At 34.0% G+C, this 8,108-nt stretch overlaps 1 long non-coding RNA gene across 1 annotated transcript; it reads left to right on the top strand.

Annotated features, from left to right (window-relative positions):
- The first annotated feature begins 2,643 nt into the window (after nucleotides 1–2,643).
- LOC143714841 (uncharacterized) lies at nucleotides 2,644–4,155 on the top strand. The gene is made up of 3 exons (XR_013195625.1): nucleotides 2,644–2,736; nucleotides 2,893–2,992; nucleotides 3,906–4,155. It is a non-coding gene; the product is annotated as an uncharacterized LOC143714841 (long non-coding RNA).
- The last annotated feature ends 3,953 nt before the right edge of the window (nucleotides 4,156–8,108 follow it).

Here is an 8,108-nt window from a genome sequence, read left to right as displayed (position 1 = left end):
TAGTAACATCAGCAAAAATATTCTGTATCATCAAAAACATTGTGAGGGGTTAATATTTTAATCAATCATTTCACAATATAACGGTTAGTCCAATTTCAAAGTTCCTTTTACCAAAGTTATATTAAATCAAACGTTTTAGGAGGTTAGAGTTCGTCTGATGGCTACATCCTAGAGAAAAAGGAAGTAAGATTGATTCAGGTTTTTTGTTAGAATCAGGAATGGAAGTTTTAGCAACCCAGGCTCATGGGAAATACGTTACTCTGCCTACATTTTTGCAAAACCTGAAATACGTACTACCAGGTACGTTTCCCTGCACTTTTCGAGTGAAAAGTCCACTAGAGGCGCTAAGTGGTATCATTTTTTCTCCGTTCCAGATGGTTAAATAAAGGTTATAAAAATGACAATACCAGTAATGTTCAGACTTCTCCGTAGGCCTATACACTCATTTTAATATAAATTAGGAATTATTTCCACGCTTTTGAGGTGCCACACAGCCCAGTCTCACGGCAGTTCGTGATATGGTCACGTCAATTAATCTACTGGTTCGTGATACTGACACGTTTATTTCATTATTTTCGTAATATCAGCATTTTTATTTAGCCTATTTATTTTTTAGTAATGTAATGCACGATTCTTTCTGCCAGGCGTGCTGCAGCAGAGAAAGCTGTTTAATCGACATTTATTCACGATATCTGATCATGTTTATATTTGTGTTTATTTTAATGTTATTATTTCGGTCTTATTGCCAGGGAAGCTGGACTGTTTTGCTGTTGATTTAAAAAAAAAAAAATATATAAACGACTACGCGAATTTTATCAGTAGGAAATCGCGTTGAAGAAGTCTCCTTCCGAACACATCGCGATATTTGGCATCAGTTCATGTGTGCCAGATGTTGGTAAGTAGTCGAAAATACACTGTCCTAATAATGCGTGATATAATGTATTTTCTGATGGTCGAAATGAATCCGATTAGCTCATGTTCAATCACTGCATTATCTGTCATCTCCACGGAGGCTTTGCGTTTCATTGCTTTCTAATTCAAAACAGGGTGATTAAACACTATCTGTCACGCGACGTGCTACAGGCCTAGACCTTCTATCAGTTAATCATATTCATATTAGGTTTAAAGTAAGTTAGTACAATTAGTTCCAAAGTGGTATTTGTTGTAGAATCACAGTAAAAACAACACTAACCTTGCTTTTACCACAGTAGCCTTAGTTTTACTGTGATATGTGTGGTAAAAGGACAGTAACCACAAAACTTACCACACGTTTACCACATTATTTGTAGTTTTAATGTGATGTTCGTTGTAAATGCATATTAACCACAACACTTACCATGCTTTTACCACATTATTTGTAGTTTTAATGTGATATTTGTTGTAAATGCACAGTAACCACAACACTTACCATGCTTTTACCACATTATTTGTAGTTTTAATGTGATATTTGTTGTAAATGCACAGTAACCACAACACTTACCATGCTTTTACCACAGTAACCTTAGTTTTACTGTGATAGGTGTGGTAAAAGGACAGTAACCACAAAACTGTCCGTGCTTTTACCTCAGTATTGGTAGTTTTAAAGTGATATTTGTTGTAAATTCATATTAATCACTACACTTATCATGCTTTTAATTTCTAATAATGAAACAACAAATATTTGTAAGGTAAATAAGTAATTTTTCCATTAAATAATCCGATATATTATATATAATGATATTTTCTTTTCTCTCTTTTTAGCTGAAAAGACCAAAAGGGCCTTTCGGACTCAGTCAGCTCATTATTGTTTGAGGAGAAGTAAACGGGAGATGAAAAGCTACAAAGGCAAATATTCGCAATGGTATGTATGTGTTGGTTTTAAGCCTAAATCAAACATTTTATCAATCATTTGTTGTTTCTTAAACCTTTTCTTACAAAATCCATAGCCCAATCAGTACAAACATAGTCTCAAAGTCTTAATAATTCACAAGATTTAACAAGTTGTCAAATTCGTACAATACTTGTACATAATCATGCAGCTTTTACTTCTTGTCCTGTCAATGGCTAGTGCCTCAATTCCTGTACATATTATCTCCATATTTGTAAATCAGTTGCGCACCTTCTTGGAAAGTAGTCGGATGTCCCATACACTGTCAGAAAAGTTTATACTAATAGCATTGTATTCATTATAATTATTACAAATTGGACCCTGTCTGTTGATGTTCCAATGATACATGATGTCTCTCCACAACTCATAACCTTCCTCTGTTTGCAAGAGTGCAAAAGCTAATCTGACTTGTCACATGACATCAGATACTCGATTATTTTGTCGTAATCATATCAGTTACACTGCTGATAACTGTCCCGCTTGCATGTAAATCATGTTGTTGTTTTTTTGCATGTTATCATGTAACATATTATGTCATGTTATCATAATCACTTTTTTAAGTTCATATGATTATTGCATGCTATTAAAGACATATTTTTATTCATAGAAATGCTCACATATCAGTGAACTTATTACATAAAAATGCTTTTAATATATAATTATGCAACACTCCTTACATAAATAAATCCTAAAGTTATATATAAACTGACTACTTGCAAGTAATGTATTAAAATGACCTTCCTTTCTGTTTTGCAGGATTATCTTTTTAAAGCTCTACAATATCAAACTCAACAGCTCTTTTAGGAACCAACCCTCACAAGATCTACTAGTGAGTCGCAGCAAATCTTGCCGTGATCAGCCCTTCCCAGGTAAAGTTTCTACAATATTTCAATCAGTATTTACTCATCAAATGTTCTCCCCTGAATCGTATGGTAAATTAACTTAATTATAACTGTGTTAATTGGTATGTTTCAAGAACAATAGTAATTGCACATAGAGTAAGTGGAGACTTTCTTGTTTTACAGCAGAGAAGGAAGACCAGTCCTTATATCAACGCAAGCTAATCGAATAAGTCCTTTGTTTCGGGTGAGGAAGAAACATCTGGTGCCCAAAGAAGACAGAAAGGTGCGCAAGTCCATTGGTATGTCTTGTATTCAAACAATGCTGTGTATTACATAATTTGATCTTGACAATTTTACATTGTACAGATTATCACTCGATTCTTATATGGGTTAAACTGTTTTTCTTCAGTACTTAGCTTATATTATGTGCTGCAATATTATATATATATAATACTTCAATGTGTATATTATATAATGTACTGACTGCTGCTTTGTAAATTTAAATAAGGAACAGGCAACTCTGGCCCTTTTGCGTTCTCCTTTTTGAGGTGGAGAGTTTACCTCCAACCCTAATTGAGCACATCTGAAAATTTTAACTAAAGTCTTCAGGTTTACTTGTAGACAATAGGCAGGAGGGTTTGAGGTTGGAGCTAAATCTGCAGGACAGTGGACGCTGAGGGCCAGAGTAGCCCATCACTGCTTTAAATAAAGCTACACTGTGTCATTTTTTATGTTGATTCTTTGCAAAAAAAACACTTTGTTCTTTCAAAATTATATGTGCTCATTCATGTGTAATTACTTTATATATGTATATATGTATACTGCCATTCAGAATACATATGAGCGAGTCGCTCGAATGGCGGCAGCCATGTTGCGCCTCCATCTTGAAAATACATTAGCCAAAGAGGGACATACCTGGAAATTCAAGCTTCGCCTTTCGAGCCTTTACTTAGTGGCAACGTGACGAATGCGAGGGGGAGATTACTCATAATAATACGGCCACCGTAGGAGTTAAAACGCCCTCGGAATGGGAGGGGCTAGAAAGTAATATTCAGTTGGTAGTCTTATACAATTTCACCGCTATATGGGAGAAAATCTTACACAATGTAGCTTTAAATAACACAGAACATAAGCTGACCTGACTGTCCATTAAACAGTTTAATTTGAATTGTTTGTGTTTTTTGTTTAACTTTCAGAGCAGGACTGGAGAACGCCTGATGATGGGATGTTGAGACTTCTTCCTCTGAGAAAAAGCTACACCACATCAGTAATCACATCTTCTGCTCATCAGTTGTACTGTAGGGCACAACTGAACAAACTGTTTTCACGAACAAACTGAAGAACACGAACACGATAGAGACGTACAGGGAAGAGCAAGAAACCAGTTTAGCTGTGATATTGAATTAATTTTTTCCAACACAATATAAAATCTGTTTTCTGTATCATAGGTGACTTAATATGATTCTCTGGCACTCATTTGTGTGGCTTCAGCAGTTGTGAATCGATTAATTTGATGTTAATGTATTTTTGAAGGCTCATTGTTATTTATCTTGAATCTCATTTGTCTTTATGCTACTTTATCAACTTTATGTTGTGTCCTCAAATAAAGTGTTGTGTAATAAAGTATGGTGAATATTGTGTATTGAAAGTGGTGTTTGGGACAGAATTTTATTTGAGAAATTTGAATTTCCTATTTAGCTTACTTCATAATTTAAAAACAACTAAATATAATTAATTACCATAATTATTTTACTTAGGACATAAACATTTTGTTGTGGTTAATGATATTTGGGACAACAATGCAGCAAAAGTTGCACATACTTGCATGTATGCCAGTTTTCAGTGAAATAAAGAGAAGGTGTGTGAATAACAAGAGGCTGCAGTGGGCTATCTTGCTACAAACACTTTAAGTATTATTGAAGATGATCCATGTTGATCATTCTAGTACATCTACTACTGCATTTAAAATGAAAGCATAGACATTACTGATGTCAGGCAAATAATCAGCAGTCAGATGGGGTGAAAAGGATATTTTGGCTCTGTTTTGTTGTTTTACTGAACGGTGCATTATCCTTGTGATATAGTAATAGTTCAAAATCTAAAATCTGTGTAGACTGTACTGCCCGTCCACCCCCAGGGGCCCAGCAATGGCCCCAAGAAGAGCAAAAGAAAGCACATTTCAAATGGCTGTAACTCAAAGTCCGGTTAGTGTATCAAAGAGACAATATGAAGGACAACTGCTTATGCTATGTTTACTAAATAATGTTGGGCACAGTTTTCAGACATATATGGCAAGCTGGCATAAAAGTTATTTTAAAAGTGCTCGCAGTAAAATATCAAATTGCAACCTATCCCTCATATATATCATAAAGGTTTGCACAATTAACAAATTTAGATATCCAGTTGCCCATTAAAGATATTATTTATTTAACATTTACTGTTTCATTACTAAACGTTTTAAACTACATTACCCACATATCTCTGTCATTATATCAATGGAACAGGAAGCCTTGTGCTGTAGTTCATTGAAATGTGCAGACATGCTTAGGGTTAGGGTTGGGATCTCGGTAAAAGAGGATTTTCTCACAACATAGAGACACTTTCTAGTTACCTTAAGGTATAACTAACGTAATAATAACACCAAAACATACTTTGTAACATGAAGCGCCGTTTTATATGGGTTAAAAGATAGTCCAATCACAGCGAGTTCTGCGATAAAGTCACAGCCAATAACAACCCAGCTGAACAGATGCGTCACACTTACTTGCCCAATTATGGTAAATGATGACAGATCTCTTCCAGTTCCGGCTGCAGGGATAGATTCCTTAAATATTTAATATTTGGACTGTTAAATATGTATTGTTTCTAATTAAATTATAAAACTCACATTTAAAAACAAAAAAGACTCCTTTGTGTGGTTACCATCCAAAAACGTTGTATTCATATGATCATGACACAAATTTGCTCATTTGATTAGACTGATGCATACATTTGAAAGAGAAACCTTTTTTCTAAGCAATGGCACAATGGCAGGGTAGTTTGCAGTTTTTTTAATTAAAGATAATTGCATGTACTAAAGTGCTACTAACATTTACAATGTATGTATAGTATATCCAGTATATTATATAACAAAATGTAACAAAAGCATAATGAATGCACACAATTTTTAAAGCAAATTCCAATATTTAATGTCAAACTGTTTAAAGACAAATGTAGTGCCAAAACTAATGCACAACAGAATAAAAATCAGATAATTGTAAACAAAACATAAAATCCAGATACAGGGGCAATCTATTATAGTGACACATACAGTTATTTAAAAAAAATCGCTGATGAAGTTATATTTTTACAAACCACAAGATGAGATTCAACTTTGTTATGTGAAAATATATTTGTTTCTTCCCTTTAAAGAACAAATAGGTGAAAACTTAAGCACAACATTTTACATTCTCAACTTTAATTCTATATCCTTGTAATTATTGGTCACTTTTATTGTAACTAAATGAAAGGAAACCTAAAATAGTTAATTATTATAAATGTCAGCAAGAAAATGCTTCTATAAAATACATTCACAGGTAGGCCTGTATTACAATTACATTAAACAGGTAGTCATATAATGATAACATAGATGTAGTTATGGTGGATAAATAGTGACCACTGTAATCGAAGGTTTAATCTTCTTCTTTTTCTTCTCTAATCTTCTTCTTTCTTCTTCTTCTCTCACTATCTTCAATTGTTCGGACAAACACCTGCTATATACACTTGCCGAAATATACATTTGACTATTGTCATGAAGTCGCTGCATGACTAGAACTAATGGATGTCAATGAATATGTCCTTTACCAAAACTTAAATAATGGTTCTGCATATATCAGAGATCATAAGAGTGGGACTCCACATAAAGACTTTCAGAAACTGTGACAGAAAAAAAGGAAGCACCTCGCTGGACACATCCTACACATGCCCAAACTACACCACCCAAAGACAGTTATGAAGTGGACACCACTAGGTGGATGCAGGAGACAGCGAAGACCAAGGAAGACATGGAGACAGATGTTTCATGAAGACCAGAAGAATGTCAGTGTCCCATGGGAAGATGTGGAGAACTTGGCCACGGATCGAATAAGTTGGAGAACACTTGTTGCCCAATGTGCCCAGCACAGGACTTGATGATGATGTTGTGAGTTTATCCATAACTGTGGGATATTTTTCTGTAAGGAGTATTGCATAATTAAATGTTAAATGCATTTATGTAATAAGCTCACTGATATGTGGTCATTTCTATGAAAACAAGCATGTCTTTAATAGCAAGCAATAATCATATAAACTTGTTTAAAAAAAAAAAAAACATGATTTACATGCAAGCGGGACAGTTATCAGCAGTGTAACTGATCTGATTACGACAAAATAATCGAGTATCTGATGTCATGTGACAAGTCAGATTAGCTTTTGCACTCTTGCAAACAGAGGAAGGTTATGAGTTGTGGAGAGACATCATGTATCATTGGAACATCAACAGACAGGGTCCAATTTGTAATAATTTTAATGAATACAATGCAATTAATATAAACTTTTTTGACAGTGTATGGGACATCCGACTACTTTCCAAGAAGGTGCGCAACTGATTTACAAATATGGAGATAAATATGTACAGGAATTGAGGCACTAGCCATTGACAGCACAAGAAGTAAAAGCTGCATGATTATGTACAAGTATTGTACGAATTTGACAGCTTGTTAAATCTTGTGAATTATTAAGACTTTGAGACTATGTTTGTACTGATTGGGCTATGGATTTTGTAAGAAAAGGTTTAAGAAACAACAAATAATAAATAAAATAAATAAAAATAAATAATAGATAAAATGTTTGATTTAGGGTTAAAACCAACACATACATACCATTGCGAATATTTGACTTTGTAGCTTTTCGTCTCCCGTTTACTTCTCCTCAAACAATAATGAGCTGACTGAGTCCGAAAGGCCCTTTTGGTCTTTTCAGCTGAAAAAAAAAAGAGAAAAGAAAATATCATTATGTAAAATATATTGGATTATTTAATGGAAAAATTACTGATTTACCTTACAAATATTTCTTGTTACATTATTTGGCATTAAAAGCATGATAAGTGTTGTGATTAATATGAATTTACAACAATTATCACTTTAAAACTACCAATACTGAGGTAAAAGCACGGACAGTTTTGTGGTTACTGTCCTTTTACCACACCTATCACAGTAAAACTAAGGTTACTGTGGTAAAACCATGGTAAGTGTTGTGGTTACTGTGAATTTACAACGAATATCACATTAAAACTACAAACAATGTGGTAAAAGCATGGTAAGTGTTGTGGTTAATATGCATTTACAACAAATATCACATTAAAACTACAAATAATGTGGTAA

Source organism: Siphateles boraxobius, unplaced genomic scaffold (assembly GCF_051911475.1).
Source record: "Siphateles boraxobius isolate OS27281-9 unplaced genomic scaffold, OSU_SipBor_1 56, whole genome shotgun sequence".
Classification (NCBI taxonomy): Eukaryota; Metazoa; Chordata; class Actinopteri; order Cypriniformes; family Leuciscidae; genus Siphateles; species Siphateles boraxobius.
This window is presented reverse-complemented; position numbering and strand designations above follow the sequence as displayed.